Source organism: Ruditapes philippinarum, unplaced genomic scaffold (genome assembly GCF_026571515.1).
Source record: "Ruditapes philippinarum isolate M1 unplaced genomic scaffold, ASM2657151v2 ctg2467_1_1_1_1, whole genome shotgun sequence".
NCBI lineage: Eukaryota > Metazoa > Mollusca > Bivalvia > Venerida > Veneridae > Ruditapes > Ruditapes philippinarum.
In genome coordinates this window covers 20,749-42,109 of record NW_026853402.1, presented here as the reverse complement: position 1 = coordinate 42,109, position 21,361 = coordinate 20,749, and the positions used below count along the sequence as shown (strand labels likewise).

The following is a 21,361-nucleotide window of genomic DNA, read 5'->3' as shown; positions in this document are numbered from 1 at the left end:
TGATTTTGGGGTCACTAGGTCAAAGGTCAAGGTCACAGGGGCCTTAAATGTCAAAATGGTTTCCGCTGATTATCTTGAAAAGTATTCATCACAAAGTCTTCATATTTCACATAGTGATTGGTCATCACTAGTAGATGACCCCTATTGATTTTGGGGTCACAAGGTCAAAGGTCAAGGTCACAGGGGCCTTAAATGTTAAAATGGTTTCCGCTGATTATCTTGAAACGTATGTATCACAAAGTCTTCATATTTCACATAGTGATTGGTCATCACTAGTAGATGACCCCTATTGACTTTGGGGTCACAAGGTCAAAGGCCAAGGTCACAGGGGCCTTAAATGTCAAAATGGTTTCCGCTGATTATCTTGAAAAGTATTCATCACAAAGTCTTTAAATTTCACACAGTGATCGGTCATAACTAGTAGATGACCCCTATTGATTTTGGGGTCACTAAGTCAAAGGTCAAGGTCACAGGGGCCTTAAATGTCAAAATGGTTTTCGCTGATTATCTTGAAAAGTATGTATCACAAAGTCTTCATACTTCACATAGTGATTGGTCATCACTAGTAGATGACCCCAATTGATTTTGGGATCACTAGGTCAAAGGTCAAGGTCACAGGGACCTTAAAATGTCAAAATGGTTTTCGCTGATTATCTTGAAAAGTATGTATCACAAAGTCTTCATATTTCACATAGTGATTGGTCATAACTAGTAGATGACCCCTATTGATTCTGGGGTCAAAGGTCAAGGTCACAGGGGTCTAATATATCAAAAGGGTTTCCGCTGATTATCTTGAAAAGTATTCATCACAAAGTCTTCATATTTCACCTAGTTATTTGTCATTAGTAGTAGATGACCTCTATTGATTTAGGGGTCATTAGGTCAAAGGTCAATGTCACATGGGCCTTAATGTCAAAATGGTTTCCGTTGATTTTTCCATAATTGAACACTTCCATGTACCCATTTTTGGCAAGTTTCTGTAATAAAATTACCAATTATGTGAGTCAATGGCTAGAAAGGGGGGTATATGTGTCGTTCGACATTCTTGTTTCTATTACTTATTACTATTTTCTATTTACAAATACATGGCGGTGCTGCGTATTTTTTTCATTTAACTTTTAAGATAAATATTTTAACACCATTTGAAGTCATATATACAACCAAGAATTTAATTAAAGCCATGATAAAAATCAACAAATACGTGTTATACTATTCATAAAATTTAACACATACTTGTTAGCTATCTTTCTATCAGCATATTGGATTGAAAATGTGAATATGTATATTTCCTTTGTACAACCATGTTTAATCAATAAAACTATTTATGAATGTAACACTATAATATCTAAATATTATATCTACATCTTCTAATCTCAAATGCTTTATATACATAAACAGATAAATTTCTTATTACTTTAACATTTTCTGATGAAAACAATTCTATCGTTTTAAACATGCTTGGTCGAACTCTGTAGTATCTATTTATACATTTATCTCGAATTGTGTCATACATGTTACATTCAAAAAGGAAATGAAATTCGTCTTATAATTTATATCATGATATGCAAAGTCTATTTTCTCTCACAGTTCTATTCTATCGGCCACATTCTATATTTAATCGATGTGAGGATACTCTCAATCTACATAATGCTTTTCTATATTTATTAACATTAAGTATTTTAAGGTATGGTTGAAAACCAAAACTTCATATAGATTTATAAAAAGTAGCTCTAGTAGAGATATCAATCCTACTTACCCATCCTTGTACAAAAACATCCTTTATTCTTTGCTTAATAATTTGTACAAATATGTTAAAATCTCCTACTCACTGTGCTAGCCCATTGATAAAAACCTTGTCTGGATAAAATATTTTTAACACATGAATCCCAATTTGATTTTTTAGGTTGATTTTCAATGTCATTTAACATCATTTTATATATATAATTTATATATTTATTTCAGGGCTGCTTGTTACTTTCAATCAATATTTTATAATGTACACAATTCTAAGACTATATAGATCCGTTCTTCCAAGATCGCCGTATATAAAATCATTTTGTGTGCTTACTTTTACACATAATGTTCGTTTGCAAAACATTGTATGCACCCTTTCAATTTGGTTTGCTTGTAAAAATGCCCACACCTCAGCACCATAAAATAGGACTGGCTTAATTAGTTTATCAAACAGGTCTAAGACATAATCTGAAGACAAATTAACAAACCTAGGCATATAACTTTTTAACTTAAAAATTGCCTTTAATGCTAATCCTGATAACGTGTTACAGGCTTCCTTAAAGGAGCCACCTGACGAAAAAACCATTCCTAGGTACGTATATTTATTGACGATTTCTAAAGTATTTCCATCATAATAAAAAACCAAGTTTATTGGTAAACGCCCCCCCCCCTCACGAAAATATTATCACTTTTGTTTTATCTTTATTTAATCTTAATTTCAATCTGGAACAATCTTTCATGTTAAATATTAAGACTAGTCTGTAGTTCTTCAGCAGAGTTTTCTAAAAAGAACAATATCATCAGCATACATCAATAAAATTAGTTTCAATGATTCCTATTTTCTACACCCTCTGCACCATTAATGAACAATTCTTCTTCTAAATCGTCTACATGGCAAACAGAAAAGGACTCAAAAAATTCACCTTGTCTAAACTCCAAGATAACTATCAAAAATAGTACCTGTCTCACCATATAATTTAACTCGTGAACGTACATGTGCATACATTGATTGAATAATATTAAATAACTAACCCCTTGCACCAAATTTGAATAATTAAACCAGATATACGGTCTTACTAAGTAGTCAAACGCTTTAGAAAAATCGACAAAGACACAAAATAATTTCTTATTTTGATTATAAACATGAGTAATAAGACTGTTAAGAACAAAAATATTGTCAACAGTCCCCATTTTCACTCTAAAACCTGCTTGAGCTTCAACATATATATAGTAATTTTCAGCCCATAAAGTAAGTCGTTTGTTAAAAATACTTGTAAATAATTTTCCAACGACGCTTAAAAGAGTAATTCCTCTAAAATTTGAAATATTATCTAGACTACCCTTTTTATGTATTGGGATGATACATTGTATATCCTTCACTCCATGAGGTTGGAAAATAACTTTTTTTTTTAATTTTATTAAATAATTTCAAAATATGTAAAGCTAAGATATCCTTTCCATAGACTAAGAATTCGTTTATAATACCGTCTGGGCCTGCACTACGACCCAATTCAGGCCCACAATATTGTAATTTCTTCATAGTTAAAGGGAGGCCCAGTTCTTTAAAAACTTTAATTTTTTCCCTCGTTTTAAAATCGTTTTGAAAAATCATAAAATTATTATCAGGGTTATTAATTGCTTTAAAATATTTAATAAAAGAATCAAGTTGAAATTCCTTTCGGACCTTTCTTATAACTACATTCTTTCATCATTTTTCCAGTATAACTTGGCATTGCTATCACGTGCTGACATTTAATTTCTGTGTTCTAATCTTATCTTTTTCATATTGAAAAACTTGGACGCTCTTTTTGTATATACTTCTTGCTAGTACCATATTTATTCTGTTAAATTCTGATTTATTTCTTCTATAAACATTAAAATTCTTATAAAAATCTACTCTATTGTTTAAACATATGTTACTATTTTATGCAGCGTCCTTGATTTTTGATGATCATACTTATTAAAATTACCATCAACTTTACTATATTTACCAAATAAAGGTTTACATACATCTTCTATACATTGAACAAAATTATCTATACATTCATCAATTTCAAACATGTGTTTTAGCACTATCAATTTTACTATCTAACTCATAAATACACACTTTGAATAGAGTTTAAAAGACAGCTTTTTGTTAGAATCCCATTTATAGAAAAAAGATGACTTACTATCATTAATATTACATTTAAATTCAAGTTCTTCCCATTTTCTTTACATTTATCATACGAATAAGAGGATTTTTAAGGACATCTATTATACAATGATCTGACGGTATATTTTTGGGTCATACGTTTTAAAACTATCAAATAATGTTAACAAATGTTCACTCACAATACAAAAAATCAACAACACTACAGCAACCTGTTGATGATATATAAGTTAAAGGCACCCTCGTCATCACACACTCGACCGTTTTCAATACGTAACCGCAGTCTGTTTCAAAAAGTCATCAATAATAGACCATTTCTGTTCGTACTTTTATCTTAAGTTTTTCTGGGAAGTTTAATATCTATTTCATAGTCATCAGGTAATGAATCATTTTCTAAAAAAAAAGAACAATTGTCATCATACCACCCATTTCTTCCAAGCACCCCCACACGCGAGTTTAAGTCTCCTAATATCATAAAAACTGCACGCATTCTCTCCATATTTACTTTGTAAAAATACAATGTCATCGATATCAATTAAATTATCATAAACATTATTTTCAACTAAACGATTCCTGCTAGATATAAGATAGGATAAATATAACACAATGCAATAAATAAATTTGACCATCAATATTAAATAATACCCTATTTATTTTTACCCACAAATTTGTATCGTCTCTCTCAAAAAAATGTATCATCACAACAAAGTTCACGACGTAAATAAATAACTATACCACCGCGAAGACCTCGTGGAAATCCTAAAACTTTTTCTTTTCTATTTAAAAGCAAAATGTTGAAAATTGTCTACTTCAAAATTTGAGCTATCATCTCCCCAAGTTTCAGTCAAACAAAACTATATCGTTATTATTGAATAAATCAGTTATTTTAGAACACTTCAGTTTATCGATAGATTTAGTTTTCAAGCACTGTATATTAAATGATGCAAATCGTAAATTGTTTACACTGTTTGTACTGTAAGATTCCTAACCCCCGCCCACAGTGTGATCATTTGACGCTGATGTATGTTGCGTAGTTGTGGGAGGAGTCCCCGTCTGCCTAACTGATTGATGATTTGCCGGCGCTTTTCTAGTTGCTGACGATTCCCTCTGCGCATGCGCACTAGTTAAACGATCTCGACTTTTTGTTGACATCGAATTTGCATGTGACCTTTGCCTACCAGGTGGAGTAATATTGTCAATGGTGTGACGGGCTGAACAAATGCTTGAGACTGCGATTTCAATAACGATTGCGATTGCGAGTTATTTGTTTGGTTTGTATAACTACTTTGTGACGACACTGAAGTTGTATTTACCTGTTTGTTTACCCCGGTTGTTGTTGAATGAGAGGTTCACTGTTGTGGGTCACGTGTCGGGTATGATCAAAAGATATTTCGTTGGAATTGTCTAATGGAGCGTCTTGCTTTGTCCGTGAAACACCGTTCTGAAAACCGTGTGGAACGTATTGCGCCCGGGGCCCCGAATAATATTATTTATCCGAGTTTAAAAAACCCTCGAGGTTTTGGCCCTGTCTCTTGATGATTAAAAAATCATTCCCAATCCGGAAAAAGCCTTTTTACAAGACGAAGGGGCACATATGCGCGGTTTGGGTATTTCCAAAATGAACCTATTTCCTTTACGTGATGCGGGTTTGAATCTTTTATGGATAATCTCTGTCAATGCCATACCTAGTTCCAGCAAGAATTTCGTTTCATTTCCATTTTTTTAAAAATTTTCTTCAAAAGAGTAACAAAAAAATTACCAAATTTTGTCCCCTTTTGATGATCCGGGCCCCGGCGAAATTTTTTTTCACTTGACCTAAATGTTCTGCATTGTCGATATAATAATCGCTCGGATTAAGATTAAATTGATTGTAAATAAAATCGTTGACACTGCCATTAATATACATCCTGTGTTTTTCATATCCATGTATAAGTAAATTCCTGTTTTTATTTCTAGTTTCTAGATTAAGCATTTTATATAAATCAGTGTTTTAATTTGTTTATTCACATCTGAGACATCATTAATAAACTTATTCATCTGAGTCTGAAGAACGTTTACCTGTGTTGCACACTATCAAAACTTTCAAACTTTTCAAAAAGAACATTCAGTTTATCATCTGTGCCCATTCCTTTGTACGTATCAAACTCAACATTAGACCCCTGTCTTTTTCTCTTTGTTGTTTTTTTGTGTCGCCTCTACGGAGTAGTGGCGACATATAGGGATCACTTATCCGTCGTCTGTCTGTCCGTCTGTCTGTCTGTCCGTCCGTCCGTCACAAAACTTCTCCGGACTACTCCTCATAAACTTCTGGTGCAATTTCATCCAAACTTTACAGGAATGATCAGTACCAAGTGTAGTTGTGCATATTGTCAGCATTTTCTGGTTCAATGATTTTTTGTCAGAGTTATGGCCCTTTAATAATTTTTAATTTAAAGTTTGTCCGGACTACTTCTCTTATACCACACATGCAATTTCAATGAAACTTTACAGGATTAATCTGTAGCTCAAGTCCTTGCATATATTGCACGGGTTTTCCAGTTGAATGATTTTTTGGCCGAGTTATGGCCCTTTGATAAAAATATGTTTTTTTCTGTGTGTTGCCAGATACACAAAAAGCTTGTCCGGACTACTCCTCATTAACTACTGGTGCAATTTTCATCCAAACATTACAGGAATGATCAGTACCAAGTCTAGTTGTGCATGTTGTCAGCATTTTCCGGTTCAATGATTTTTGTCAGAGTTATGGCCCTTTAATAATTTTTATTTTCAAAGTTTGTCCGGACTACTTCTCTTATACCACTAATGCAATTTCAATGAAACTTTACAGGATTGATCTGTAGCTCAGGTCCTTGCGCATATTGCACGGGTTTTCCAGTTGAATGATTTTTGGCCGAGTTATGGCCCTTTGATAAAAAGGTAATTTTTTCTGTGTGTTGCCAGATACGCAAAAGCTTGTCCGGACTACTCCTCATAAACTACTGGTGCAATTTTATCTAAACTTTACAGGAATGATCAGTACCAAGTCTAGTTGTGCACTGTCCGTCTGTCTGTCCGTCTGTCAAAAATTTTGTCCCAACATGAAATTGGCCATCACGAGGCGACACATGTGATTACTGATCGCTCTTGTCAAAACTATCGCCTTCCGTCGTGCGCCATTGTGTATTTCCCGTCGACCCAAGCATGCATTCGTTTTCCATTTCTCGAGAATCATTCAATAATTGACTCAATGATTGACATCCTACATCCATTGTTTGATTAGTAATGATATGTTATCCAATATATATAATCCAATATTAATAAAACACTCAAAACATATAAGTAAATCCTAAAAATGTCACCGTGATTTAAAACCAGTGTTGACCGTCTGCAATATTTAATTACCATTGATATATAATATAGGAGCAATCATTGAATCAAACAATTGCAGTTGAGCAGATATTGATAATCCTATTTTTCGGGATTTTAGAATAACTGAGAACATAGCTTTCCTACATTGAAAAATTGCCATTACAGCTAAATAAAATACCGATGTATTGGTATTCATTAACAATTTCAAGTTGTTTACCATTATAAAAAAAGGGAATTGGATATATTTTATTTTATTATATAATCTATAAATAGCTTTGAAATGCCTTTCCCTGATTGGCTAACAAGCAACTTTATGTAAAAAATAACAGGTCAATATCAGAGTATATTCACTGTTTTTTTCCTAAAAATAGATTTTCAGAGTATATTCACCGGTTTTTCTTCTAAAAATAGATTTTCTGGAAATCCCTAAAAGACGCGTTGAGACTTTGACGTGACGTCACGCCAAGTTTGTTGTTATTATTCTGAAAAAAACGTTGAGTGGGGTGTACATAAGAGTCAAATTAGTTTATTTTAGTTACCGTTTTTCATTTTTAAGAACAATAGGGATTAGCATGCCAATGGAAAGGGCCAAATTATGGAAACAGTAGACAAGCTGAAAAATAATGATTTTCGTCGTATGCAATGGCAGATGTGATAAGCCATATAAAAGCTATTTATAAATTATATAATAAAACAGATATGTACTTTTTAGCTGTTGAATATGATGTGATATGTACTAAAAAATTAATATTGACCTCGGCTATCGCCTCGGTCAATATTAATTTTTTCAGTACATATCACATCATATTCAACAGCTAAAAAGTCCATATTTGTATGTTATTTACTTTTGTCTTATCTTCATTGACTTGAAAGTCCCAACTCTTACAGTTATCAAACATAGCATTCGAAGCACTCTGCAAATCAGACCGGCCCGTTGCAAACAGTATTGATCGTCCTCATAAAGCAACAAATAAAGTCTAAGATATACATCAAAATCATTCCCACTCAATAAATCAAATGCTGATTTTGAGAATGATCCTAGTCCCTCGAACTTTGTTGACATAATTTGAGACAAATCAAATATTCAAAATAATATAGATAAAAGGTTTTCGCCCTGGCGGACGCCTGAATCACTGGTGAAAAAGCTTGACAAACTATTACCGGACTCAGGATTTAGCTTTTTGATACATATATATAATTTTAAAAATTTAACGTCAATACTAAGTGCCAGTAACTTTTGCCAAAGATAGATTCGATTTACTGAGTCAAAAAATTTCCTATAATCAACAAATGCACAATATAATTTCTTCTTTGAACCTAAATAGAAGTCTGTAAGCAATTTTAATGTGAAGATATGATCAAAAGTTCCATAAGATTTACGAAAGCCAGCTTATTCTTCATTTAAGAAATTGTGACATTCTGAATAGGAATTTAATCTAGTATTCAAAAGATTTGTAAAAAGGTTTGCCAAAACAACTCAAAATAGTGATTCCTCTATAATTATTTGGATCTGCCTCATTTCCCTAATTTTTGTATAATGGTAATATGATTCCCCGGTTCCATATTTCAGGAATATACCAGAATCCAAAACAATGTTATGTCATGATATGCAAAGTCTATTTTCTCTCACAGTTCTATTCTATCGGCCACATTCTATATTAAATCGATGTGAGGATACTCTCAATCTACATAATGCTTTTCAATATTTATTAACATTAAGTATTTTAAGGTATGGTTGAAAACCAAAACTTCATATAGATTTATAAAAAGTAGCTCTAGTAGAGATATCAATCCTACTTACCCATCCTTGTACAAAAACATCCTTAATTCTTTGCTTAATAATTTGTACAAATATGTTAAAATCTCCTACTCACTGTGCTAGCCCATTGATAAAAACTTTGTCTTGTCTGGATAAAATATTTTTAACACATGAATCCCAATTTGATTTTTTAGGTTGATTTTCAATGTCATTTAACATCATTTTATATATATAATTTATATATTTATTTCAGGGCTGCTTGTTACTTTCAATCAATATTTTATAATGTACACAATTCTAAGACTATATAGATCCGTTCTTCCAAGATCGCCGTATATAAAATCATTTTGTGTGCTTACTTTTACACATAATGTTCGTTTGCAAAACATTGTATGCACCCTTTCAATTTGGTTTGCTTGTAAAAATGCCCACACCTCAGCACCATAAAATAGGACTGGCTTAATTAGTTTATCAAACAGGTCTAAGACATAATCTGAAGACAAATTAACAAACCTAGGCATATAACTTTTTAACTTAAAAATTGCCTTTAATGCTAATCCTGATAACGTGTTACAGGCTTCCTTAAAGGAGCCACCTGACGAAAAAACCATTCCTAGGTACGTATATTTATTGACGATTTCTAAAGTATTTCCATCATAATAAAAAACCAAGTTATTTGGTAAACGCCCCCCCCCCCCCTTCGAAATATTATCACATTTGTTTTATCTTTATTTAATCTTAATTTCAATCTGGAACAATCTTCATGTTAAATATTAAGACTAGTCTGTAGTTCTTCAGCAGAGTTTTCTAAAAGAACAATATCATCAGCATACATCAAGAAAATGAGTTTCAATGATCCTATTTCTACACCCTCTGCACCATTAATGAACAATTCTTCTTCTAAATCGTCTACATGGCAAACAGAAAAGGACTCAAAAATTCACCTTGTCTAACTCCAAGATAACGATCAAAAATAGTACCTGTCTCACCATATAATTTAACTCGTGAACGTACATGTGCATACATTGATTGAATAATATTAAATAACTTACCCCTTGCACCAAATTTGAATAATTAAACCAGATATACGGTCTTACTAAGTAGTCAAACGCTTTAGAAAAATAGACAAAGACACAAAATAATTTCTTATTTTGATTATAAACATGAGTAATAAGACTGTTAAGAACAAAAATATTGTCAACAGCCCCCATTTTAAATCTAAAACCTGTTTTGAGCTTCAACATTTTTAATGAAATTTTTCCAGCCCAAAAATTTTCGTTTTTTTAAAAAATATTTGAAAAAAATTTTCCCCAACGACGTTTAAAAAGAGAAAATTCCTCAAAAAATTTGAAATATTACTAGACTCCCTTTTTTATGTTTTGGGGATGATACTTGTATACCCCTTAAACTCCATAAAGGGTTGGGAAAAAAATTTTTTTTTTTAATTTTTTATTTTTTAAATTTAAAAATTTATGTAAACCCTAAGTTTCCCCTTTTCCCTTTAAAAAACCCCCCCTAAAAAAAAATTCCCTTTTTAAAAATAAATTCGGGGCCTCAACACCCAAGTTAGCCAAAAATACTTGAAATATTTCTTTCATAGTTAAGGGTAGGTCCAGTTCATTAAACATAATTTTTACCTCGTTATCTAAAATACGATTTGTAAAATCCATAACATCTATTATCAGGGTTATTAATTGCTTTAAAATATTTAATAAAAGAATCAAGTGAAATTCCTTTCGGACTTTTCTTATAACTACATTCTTTCATCATTTTCCAGTATAACTTGGCATTGCTATCACGTGCTGACATTAATTTCTGTGTTCTAATCTTATCTTTTTCATATTGAAAAACTTGGACGCTCTTTTTGTATATACTTCTTGCTAGTACCATATTTATTCTGTTAAATTCTGATTTATTTCTTCTATAAACATTAAAATTCTTATAAAAATCTACTCTATTGTTTAAACATATGTTACTATTTTATGCAGCGTCCTGATTTTGATGATCATACTTATTAAATCTACCATCAACTTTACTATATTTACCAAATAAAGGTTTACATACATCTTCTATACATTGAACAAAATTATCTATACATTCATCAATTTCAACATGTGTTTTAGCACTATCAATTTTACTATCTAACTCATAAATACACCACTTTGAATAGAGTTTAAAAAGACAGCTTTTTTGTTAGAATCCCATTTATAGAAAAATGACTTACTATCATTAATATTACATTTAAATTCAGTTCTTCCATTTTCTTTACATTTATCATACGAATAAGAGGATTTTTAAGACATTCTATTATACAATGATCTGATGGTATATTTGGCTCATACGTTTTAAAACTATCAAATAATGTTAACAAATGTTCACTCACAATACAAAAATCAACAACACTACAGCCTGTTGATGATATATAAGTAAAGGCACCCTCGTCATCACACACTCGACCGTTTTCAATACGTAACCCAGTCTGTTTCAAAAAGTCATCAATAATAGACCATTTCTGTTCGTACTTTTATCTTAAGTTTTTCTGGGAAGTTTAATATCTATTTCATAGTCATCAGGTAATGAATCATTTTCTAAAAAAAGAACAATTGTCATCTACCACCCATTCTTCCAAGCACCCCACACGCGAGTTTAAGTCTCCTAATATCATAAAACTGCACGCATTCTCTCCATATTTACTTTGTAAAAATACAATGTCATCGATATCAATTAAATTATCATATACATTATTTTCAACTAAACGATTCCTGCTAGATATAGATAGGATAATATAACACAATGCAATAAATAATTGACCATCAATATTAAATAATACCCCATTTATTTTTACCCACAAATTTGTATCGTCTCTCTCAAAAAAATGTATCATCACAACAAAGTTCACGACGTAAATAAATAACTATACCACCGAAGACCTCGTGGAACCTAAAACTTTTTCTTTTCTATTTAAAGCAAAATGTTGAAAATTGTCTACTTCAAAATTTGAGCTATCATCTCCCCAAGTTTCAGTCAAACAAACTATATCGTTATTATTGAATAAATCAGTTATTTTAGAACACTTCAGTTTATCGATAGATTTAGTTTTCAAGCACTGTATATTAAATGATGCAAATCGTAAATTGTTTACACTGTTTGTACTGTAAGATTCCTAACCCCCGCCCACAGTGTGATCATTTGACGCTGATGTATGTTGCGTAGTTGTGGGAGGAGTCCCCGTCTGCCCTAACTGATTGATGATTTGCCGGCGCTTTTCTAGTTGCTGACGATTCCCTCTGCGCATGCGCACTAGTTAAACGATCTCGACTTTTTGTTGACATCGAATTTGCATGTGACCTTTGCCTACCAGGTGGAGTAATAATATTGTCAAATGGTGTGACGGGCTGAACAAATGCTTGAGACTGCGATTTCAATAACGATTGCGATTGCGAGTTATTTGTTTGGTTTGTATAACTACTTTGTGACGACACTGAAGTTGTATTTACCTGTTTGTTTACCCCGGTTGTTGTTGAATGAGAGGTTCACTGTTGTGGGTCACGTGTCGGGTATGATCAAAAGATATTTCGTTGGAATTGTCTAATGGAGCGTCTTGCTTTGTCCGTGAAACACCGTTCTGAATACCGTGTGGAACTGTATATGACGCCGGATGCCCCGAATAATTATTATTATCCGAGGTAGAAATAACCCTCGGAGGTTTCTGGCCAGTGTCTCTTGATGGATTAAAAAATCATTCCCAATCCGGAAATGCATCTTCTACAAGACGATGGTTCACATATAGCGCGGTTGGATATTTCAACTGAACCTTATTACCTATACGTGATGACGGTTAGAATCTTATATGGATAATCTCTGTCAATGCCATACCTAGTTCCAGCAAGATTTCGTGCATTTGCCATTTTTGAATTTACTTCAAGAGAGTAACAAAAAGTTACCAATATTGTCCCCTTAGATGACTCCTGCCCCCGGCGATTGTTTTTCACTTGACCTAAATGTTCTGCATTGTCGATATAATAATCGCTCGGATTAAGATTAAATTGATTGTAAATAAAATCGTTGACACTGCCATTAATATACATCCTGTGTTAGGGGCGTCCGTGGCCGAGTGGTTAAGGTCGTTGACTTCAAACCACTTGCCCCTCACCGCTGTGGGTTCGAATCCCAACAGGGACTTTGGATTCTTTCATGTGAGGAAGCTATCCAGCTAGCTTACGGAACGTCGGTGGTTCTACTCAGGTGCCCGTTCGTGCCTGAAATAATACACGGAAGGGCACCTGAGGTCTTCCTCCACCAGTAAAGCTGGAACGTCGCGATATGACCTATACTGTGTCGATGTGACGTAAAACCCAACACAAACACACAAACATCCTGTGTTTTTCATATCCATGTATAAGTAAATTCCTGTTTTTATTTCTAGTTTCTAGATTAAGCATTTTATATAAATCAGTGTTTTAATTTGTTTATTCACATCTGAGACATCATTAATAAACTTATTCATCTGAGTCTGAAGAACGTTTACCTGTGTTGCACACTATCAAAACTTTCAAACTTTTTCAAAAAGAACATTCAGTTTATCATCTGTGCCCATTCCTTTGTACGTATCAAACTCAACATTAGACCCCTGTCTTTTTCTCTTTGTTGTTTTTTGTGTCGCCTCTACGGACTAGTGGCGACATATAGGGATCACTTATCCGTCGTCTGTCTGTCCGTCTGTCTGTCTGTCCGTCCGTCCGTCACAAAACTTCTCCGGACTACTCCTCATAAACTTCTGGTGCAATTTCATCCAAACTTTACAGGAATGATCAGTACCAAGTGTAGTTGTGCATATTGTCAGCATTTTCTGGTTCAATGATTTTTGTCAGAGTTATGGCCCTTTAATAATTTTTAATTTAAAGTTTGTCCGGACTACTTCTCTTGTACCACACATGCAATTTCAATGAAACTTTACAGGATTAATCTGTAGCTCAAGTCCTTGCATATATTGCACGGGTTTTCCAGTTGAATGATTTTTGGCCGAGTTATGGCCCTTTGATAAAAATATGTTTTTTTCTGTGTGTTGCCAGATACACAAAAGCTTGGCCGGACTACTCCTCATTAACTACTGGTGCAATTTCATCCAAACATTACAGGAATGATCAGTACCAAGTCTAGTTGTGCATGTTGTCAGCATTTTCCGGTTCAATGATTTTTGTCAGAGTTATGGCCCTTTAATAATTTTTATTTTCAAAGTTTGTCCGGACTACTTCTCTTATACCACTAATGCAATTTCAATGAAACTTTACAGGATTGATCTGTAGCTCAGGTCCTTACGCCTGAATCACTGGTGAAAAAGCTTGACAAACTATTACCGGACTCGGGATTTAGCTTTTTGATACATATATATAATTTTAAAAATTTAACGTCAATACTTAGTGCCAGTAACTTTTGCCAAAGATAGATTCGATTTACTGAGTCAAAAAATTTCCTATAATCAACAAATGCACAATATAATTTCTTCTTTGAACCTAAATAGAAGTCTGTAAGCAATTTTAATGTGAAGATATGATCAAAAGTTCCATAAGATTTACGAAAGCCAGCTTATTCTTCATTTAAGAAATTGTGACATTCTGAATAGGAATTTAATCTAGTATTCAAAAGATTTGTAAAAAGGTTTGCCAAAACAACTCAAAATAGTGATTCCTCTATAATTATTTGGATCTGCCTCATTTCCCTAATTTTTGTATAATGGTAATATGATTCCCCGGTTCCATATTTCAGGAATATACCAGAATCCAAAACAATGTTAAAAAATGACAAATGAGTTATAAAAATTCGTCATTGTCAGCATATTTAAAAAATTCATTCAAAAATTATCAAAGCCGATGAATCAAGTTTTTAACAATCTTCTATACTTCTATGATACTTATTTCTGAATTTAACAATTAATTGTTGAAAGAAATATTGCTCAAATCAATGTCATCAACATGACATTAGTAAGAGTTGGCTTGTTAAGTTTTTCAAAATGTTAATAAATACTTGATTTGATATATTTGAAACTATGTCCTTTTTGGTACCAGAAAATGTGTTAAGAAGACTCCAATAGGACTTGGAATCGGTTGATCGCAAACCTTTAAGTTTTTTGTAAACATCCTTCTGATATTGACTGACTTTACGGTTAAGTGTTTGACTATATAGTTTTCATTTCTCCATTATATTCTAATAGTTGGCAACAGTTTTTACTCTTCTGTAATGGTTTTTGTCACGTTTATCATAATAGTATTATTCATATATGATTCAGGCTTTGTTCTTGAACACAATTATTGTATTATTAACCAGAAAGATTTATTAATTGAAAAATGTGTCAAAGTGTTGTATGCTCTAGTGTTTTATATGCTTTGTATACTGTAGATTGTTTGTTATTGGATCTGTATTACATTTAAATAGATTAAAATGGTTAATTTTATTCTCATTTTAATAACGAAGATGTGTGTATATATGAAAAGTTTGGTATATGAATATTATTATATGTTTCCAATATTTTTGTCATGTCACATTCATGACAGTAATATCATATATGCCAATTAGTATTGCAATTTGAACTAGTCAACATTCACATATAAATATATGTACATGTTAACATTGTTACGATATAGGATTGTAAAAATAAATTATAACATTGATAACGATGATGATATTTTTGTTGTTGATTTCATTACAATGAATGCAAATATATTTTCCGTAAAGTTCCTGTATAAACATATGTAAGGAAGAGTGGGTGGGGTACATTATTTTCCCCGTCAAAAATAAACAAATGGTTAAAGAGCATGAAGAAAACCCTCAGAAGGGCAAACACCCATTATATTGGCGAGGGCAAATGAAAGCCTTTAACAGTAATACTAGGACATATAGGTGTTGTACAAGGCTTTTTGTACATTACCATTTCTCATGAAAATCGGGATTTTGGACGTAAAATCAATGTCATTTTTTTAAATGGTACGTGTTTTAATCATCGTTCAAATGATATAGATGCTTGTTACCTATGTTTTGTTTTTGTTGCTGATAGTTTAACCCTTAATAGAGTTCTTCCGTAGCTTGATCGGCCTATTAACATAATAACAATAGGCCGCATTGCGTTACCAAGTAGTCTTATAAGTTGTTCTGTATAATCAAATTACATGATATCAGGCTGTTTTTTATCATGTTTGCTCAGCTATGGTGTATTCAATACCAGAAAAATAATTATGAGTTCATTAAGTAGTTTGTGTTTGAACACTGTTGTCCATAAGTTACGGGGACAGCCCTAAACAATACGAAAAAGGAGATAAGACATTTTTGGTATAATCTTTATAAATGAAAATTGAAAATCGATCAATTGTAGTTCATGAAGCCCATGCTAAAACTCGAGAAAATGTCGTAGCAGCTATGTTAAATTGTTTTTAGTTTCTCTTTCATCTTTTTTATGAATATAATAAAATTTTGTACTGGATATGAAATAACAATTTCGACATCTAAGGATTTTCTTTACGTTTTTTGTGTCGCCGTGAAAAGGTGACATATAGTGGTTACTTTTGTCGGCGGCGTCGGCGGCGTCGGCGGCGTCTGTGTCGGCGTCGGTGTCGGTGTCGTTGTCGGCGTCGGCGTCCCCTAAAGCTTGTCCGGAGCATAACTCAGTCACTATAAGTCTGATTGACTTCAAACTTGGTATGCATGCTTCTTTCAATAACCCGAAGTGCAGTGCACAAGGACCGGTACTCTGCATTTCTTATTTTTTGAGTTATTGCCCTTTGTTAATTTTCATACTTTAATTTTGTCCGGGCCATTTCTCTTCAACTAAAAAAGCTATGGATTTGAAACTTTATGGGATGAAAGATCTCATTAAGAAGAAGTGCAGTGCACAAGAACCGGTACTCTGCACTTCTTAATTTTTGAGTTATTGCCCTTTGTTAATTTTCATACTTTATTTTTGTCCGGGCCATTTCTCCTAATGTATAAAAGCTATGGACTTGAAACTTCATAGGATGATAGATCTCATTAAGAAGAAGTGCAGTGCACAAGAACCGGTACTCTGCACTTCTTAATTTTTGAGTTATTGCCCTTTGTTAATTTTCATACTTTATTTTTGTCCGGGCCATTTCTCCTAATGTATAAAAGCCATGGACTTGAAACTTCATAGGGTGATAGGTCTCATTTAGAAAAAAGTGCAGTGCACAAGAACAGATACTCTGCATTTCTTAATTTTTGAGTTATTGCCCTTTGTTTATTTTCATACTTTAATTTTGTCCGGGCCATTTCTCTTTAAGTATAAAAGCTATGGACTTGAAACTTCATATGATGATAGATCTCATTAAGAAGAAGTGCAATGCACACGAATCGGTACTCTGCATTTCTTAATTTCTGAGTTATGGCCCTTTGTTTATTTTCATACTTAATTTTTGTCCAGGCCATTTCTCCGATAGTATAAAAGTTATGGACTTGAAACTTCATAGTATTATAGATCTCATTAAGAAAAAGTGCAGTGCATAAGAACTGATATTCTGCATTTCTTATTTTTTGAGTTATTGCCCTTTGTTGATTTTCTTACTTTATTTTTGTCCTGGTGGTTTATCCTCAAGTATGAAAGCTATGGACTTGAAACATCATAGAATGATAGATCTTATTGATAAGAAGTGCAGTGCACAGAAACTGCTGCTCTGCACTTATTATTTTTTTAGTTATTGCTCATTGTTATTTTTCCTATTTCATTTTTGTCCTGGCCATTTCTCCTAAACTACATCGGCACAAGGCGACACATCCGACTCGCGGAGTTCTAGTTAATACTTATAATTTCTTGGTATAAGACTTGTAGAATCGTTTACGTTTACTTTTCCTGTAATTGTAGAGCTCCTCGAACAAACCAGGACATACATCTTCAGCTGATATTGCGATAAAAATTTATAAAACATCGAAACGGTAAGGTTTACTGTTTCCTTTAAGAGTAGTACAAACACATAGAAAGTAACAAATTTTGTCTTTATGAAACATAAATTTTGGCTCTTAACCTACTAACATAAATCTAAACGTTACGTTCCATTAATATTTCTTGTACAATGTCACTGATAAAACTTTTCTTCAAAGACAAACGTAATCATTAGTAGCTTATATTTTGGTAAGATTTCAAAAAGATAGTTTCTAAAGACAAAAGATGAAATCATTTACAATATGAATAAAAGAAATATATACTGGACGACGTTTGAAAATATTTACTTATTGCTTACAATATCTTAATTTGTTTTCTTGCTGTTGTATATATTTTTTCATTTTTCTATTTATTTATTTTTTGTTGTTGTTTTTTGTCTCATAGAATATGGGCAATTTTATAAGCACTTCATCTAAAAATGGAGAAGAATGGAAACGTAGAATATACTTTTATCCCGTAGCTGACAAAGGCACTGAACCAATTTATAAATTATCAGCTTCTGAGTTGGTTGACAGACTGCCAAACCTGGTCGATGGCGACGAACATATAATTAATATAATGGCATATAAGTACAAGCTGTATTCATGGCAATTAACAAAGTTCACATTATACCACGTTTCTATAGTATTTGAAACGGAACATTGGTGGTGGTCGATTGAAAAGAATTCCGAAGGCATCACCATTCAACGAAGTGAACATCAATGGGTTGTTTATAATACATATAGACGCGGACCCAGGTATGGACGTACTCTCATAAAGAAGGACAACGGAAGAGGAACATTGAATGATCTAATAGAATGGCTTCAGCAAGAAAATGAACTAATCTATGGGTATAATTTTATCAATAGCAACAGTGAAGATTTTGCAAAATCTGTCTTTGACCATGTGGCTGTAGAAAAACGTTTGTAATATGTCCTTTGTGCATGTGCGCATCTATATGTCTACATTGCTTTGAAAACACAGTTCTCTCATTTCAATATTTACTGTCACATGAGGAATTAATAAAAATCGCATATAAAATGATAATAATATTCATACTTCCTATGAAATTATGATTAAAACATTCTAACTGACGACATGAATGTGTCGCCGCATAATAAGAAACAGCATTTGTATACAAAAACTAGATCAGAAGAGTGCAAAAGTATAGGGAAAAGGTAATACGCTTATTTCTAAAATAATTAGGTTACTATGAAGATAAATCATAAAATAATTTTGCATGCAAATGGCGTTTTGATATAGCAAACTGTTTCTTTTACGGAGAGAAGCAATATATCATATAACAATTTTATTGATGATCATCTTAATACTATAAGCTATACAAACTTATACTTTGAATCGGATTGGATAGAGACCATTCAAATTCCGATGCAAAATATACTTTAAGTTAAAATGTATTATCCTCACTCTAATGACATCTACGACTGCCAAATTACTTTATATAATGTAATGATTAGTGCAAATATCAAGATTGTTTCAATCAATTTAAAATAAATTCTAGGGAGAGAAGTAGTGAAGAACTAAATATATTGCAGATGATTGGAATAAGTGTATCAACACTGGCAGTATTAAGCAGTATTTGATGTTCAACCTTACATAGTTTGAATAAATCATTCCGAGGGTCAAATACGAATATTTCAAAACCGATTATTCAAGAATCAAAACGTGACATTAGCAGATATACAAATACACTAGCGTAATTTGCAGTGAAGAAACACATTTTATTACATCTTATTACCCTGACTGCTTTAAACTATTTAAGCAAGTATTTTGCAAAGCTTTTGGACTTGTTTTGTACAACTGTTTAGTATCGCTGATAGAGTGCGTGTTCAGAATTTCGAAGTTATGTGTCAAAAGTAAATTGTTTGATGTTTGCACAGATTCTAGCCAGTGGCAGCAATACCAAAAAAAAGTAGATGGATACAAGTCAAATAGATATGTTATGTTGATTTTTTTCTTTACAAACTGTTTTGTATAAAAAAAATACAAACTTGATCTTAGACTATGTATAAAAGTATAAATTTGAGGTGTGTGAATCTTCGGAAATATTTCGACAAACATAACAGTTGACAATTGTGCTCAAATTGCAAGAATGACTTTACAACGATTACTCTTAGACGAAACAGAAACAAAAAGCTTTTTTTTAAAGATACTCGGACTACTTTTACTTGCAAATGCTATTTCAGAATATTTGCAAAGAATTTAATGTTTAGATGAAGGAAACACTGCAATAAATGTTTCTAGATTAAACTATCGTGTTTCGGTAAGTGAACCTTAGTATTCTTAAAATGTACAATATCAGAAAAATTTGACATTTATATAAATAGAACACAAATAATAATCATTCAATATCAACACTACCTGAAGAACAGTTTTAAAACCCCTTCCGCAATGTACTTCTTGACCTTTAACAAACCATGGCCTTGATAGTAATTATTTGTGCCAAGTTATTAAAATCTTCCATAGTCAAAAGGTTCTGAAGAATATTTAACATTGACCCTTGGGATAACAACCTGAAAGTTTGGTGTCGCACATCGTGTCATAATGATGATATTCAGCCATGTCATCTTAAAAACATTGCAACTTTTTAAATTTTATCGAGCGGACACGAAATGTACTTTATAACACTTGACTTTGAGTTTGACATTGACGTTGGAGGCAGCAACCTAATTATTAGGTTTCCCACATCGTCTAAAAAATGGCCATTACTTGTGTGATTTTCTTCAATTTTTCAGCATTTTAAGTGCGATCTTGACCTTGGGATAGCAACCCTATTATTGCGCTCTGCACATCGTCTCATAATGGTGATCACTTGTGCGAAGTTATGCAGCAGTTTTAAAGTAATGGAGCGGACATGTAATGCAGACTTTTTACAATTGACCTTTAAGTTTGATTTTGACCTTGGGGGTAGCAACCCAATTATTGTGTTATTTCAAAACATTTCAACGGTTTGAATTTTATGGAGCGGTTATTAAATGTACACTTTTAACACTTGTCTTTAAGTTTGACCTTGACATTTGGGGTAGCAACTGCGCACATCGTCCCAAAATGTTGATCATTTGTTCCAAGTTGTTTCAAAACTTTTTAGCGGTTTTGAAGTTATGGAGCGGGTACAGAAGCGGACAGACTGACAGACGGAGGCCATTCTTTTTATTCCCTTCCCGATGAAATATAGACTTTTTAACACTTGACCTATAAGTGTGATTTTGACTTTGGGGTAGCAACCCAATAATTGTGTTGTTCACATCGCCTCATCATGGTTATCATTTTAATCAAATTATCTCAAAAAAATTCAGGTGCGTAAAAATTCAAGTGTGACCTTGACCTTTGAGGTAGCAACCCTAACGATTGCGCTCTGCACATCGTTTTATAATCATGGTGATCATTTGAAAATTTTCAGCGGTTTTAAAGTTATGAATACGAA

The 21,361-nt window shown here is 32.8% G+C and overlaps 1 long non-coding RNA gene across 1 annotated transcript in view; it reads left to right on the top strand.

Moving 5' to 3' along the window:
* Window positions 1-19,677, top strand: part of LOC132736780 (uncharacterized) — a 30,003-nt gene extending 10,326 nt beyond the window's left edge. The window contains exons 2-3 of the long non-coding RNA XR_009626627.1: window positions 17,860-17,930; window positions 18,322-19,677. This is a non-coding gene — a long non-coding RNA (uncharacterized LOC132736780). The remainder of the gene's footprint in view (window positions 1-17,859; window positions 17,931-18,321) is intronic.
* The last annotated feature ends 1,684 nt before the right edge of the window (window positions 19,678-21,361 follow it).